Consider the following 1963-nt stretch of genomic DNA (forward strand, 5'->3'; position numbering starts at 1 on the left):
TATATATATATATGATATACTATATATATATATATAGATATGCATGTGCGATATGTTGTATATATATATTACACTGTCACACGCATACACACAAAAAAAAACAATATACTATATCCATCTGGACTGCCTCATATATATGTGCACACACACAACACACACACACAACACACGCACACACACGCAACACTACATCGTACACACACACACACACAACACACACACACACACACCACACACACACACAACATTATAATATATATATAGATACGTAAGATGTAAGATTAAATAATTAGGTATGATATTTATATAATAGACACACACCACACGACACTCAAACACATTAATATTATGATATATTGAATATATATATCATATATATATATATATATATATATATATATATATATACATACATCTACAGTAAGAATATAATATATATATATATATATATATATATAATACTATATATATATATTATACCATAGTAATATATGTGTTTAACACAACACACCACACACACGCACACACCAGCACACACACACACACAACACACACACACACACAGACCACACACTTATAGTATAGTATATCTATATATATGATATATATATATATTTATAATATAGTATATAATATATATAATCTATACATATGGGAGAGTGGGGAACTTTGACCAAAAGGCTACAATTGGAGCAACCTTTGGCTCTACATTTCTTAATAACATTTCTATCCAATAGATGTCTCTAGTGTTTATCCCTCTGACGATGTAGAGCATTCAAACATGGTATGGAAATGTGTTAGGTAGCCTTTTTGTTTTTTTTACAGAATGGTATGTGTATGTGTACGTGTACAAGGATTGATGTAACTAGTTCTTTTTGCAATTGTAAGCCTTAGATGCTAGGTATGTTATAGGAGACTATAAAAAATAGTATCAATACTGAATTCAAGAAAAAGCCAATGGCAATCATTATTTAGAAAATGGCGGGTAGGGGCCCTTTGAATCTCAAACCCAGAGGCAATTTGAATCATGGCATAAGGTGTCCCCTCATTTGAAATAAAACCTATATATAATTTTGAAAATTAGCTAATGGAAATGTGCGGTCTTGATGTTATATTTTTCCTATCACTACAACTAACAGTCAGATTTGTATTTATGTTACAATTTAATATAAAACTTCACCTTTGTAACTGTCATTAAATGAATTAAACAAGTCCAAAGAGGGATTTTATTTTTATAGAAAGAATTAAATTAAATCTTGAAATTCTGAAGAAAAAAAGCATTGTACGATTTGCTTCTAAACAAATGGATAGTATTAGGTTTATATTGATAAACCTATATTATATTTTAATTATAATTTTAGAAATAACAGAAAAGTAGAACTGAAAAATACTTCAATGCAATGGATCACTTCTCTCCCCCTCCCTCCCTCCCTCTCTCTCTCTCTCTCTCTCTCTCTCTCTCGTGTGCTCACTCTCTTTCATCTCCTCTCTCTCTCTCTCTCTCGTCTGATCTCGCTTCTCTCTCACGAATCTATCTCTTCTCTCTCTCTCTCTCTCTCTCTCTCTCTCTCTCTCTCTCTCTCTCTCTCTCTCTCTCTCTCTCTCTCTCTCTCTCTCTCTCTGTGTGTGTGTGTGCGTCTGCCAAACTTTAATGCCATAGAGACCATCCAGTTGTAACACGACTAAAACAGGTTATACACACAGTCCCCATCCTAAAAGTACCCAGAAATACTAGTTGTGAGACTGTGGTCTTGCAGGACTTCTTGCTATTTCAGGTAAATGGACTTTTACGCATTTTCATTTTAAACACTGAATGTTGTTCTGACATTTAGTAAGATTCTCTCATTCTATATCTGGTTTCTTTTTTTTCCATTCCACTTTTCCCTCTGTTCATTTATCTCTCTCCTTCTACCCCCCCCCCTCTCTCTCTCTCTCTCTCCCTCCCTCCCTCTCTCTCTCTCTC

This window comes from Penaeus japonicus, unplaced genomic scaffold, assembly GCF_977035675.1.
Source record: "Penaeus japonicus unplaced genomic scaffold, GWHDUDI00000001_assembly GWHDUDI00000015, whole genome shotgun sequence".
In the NCBI taxonomy this organism is placed as follows: Eukaryota; Metazoa; Arthropoda; class Malacostraca; order Decapoda; family Penaeidae; genus Penaeus; species Penaeus japonicus.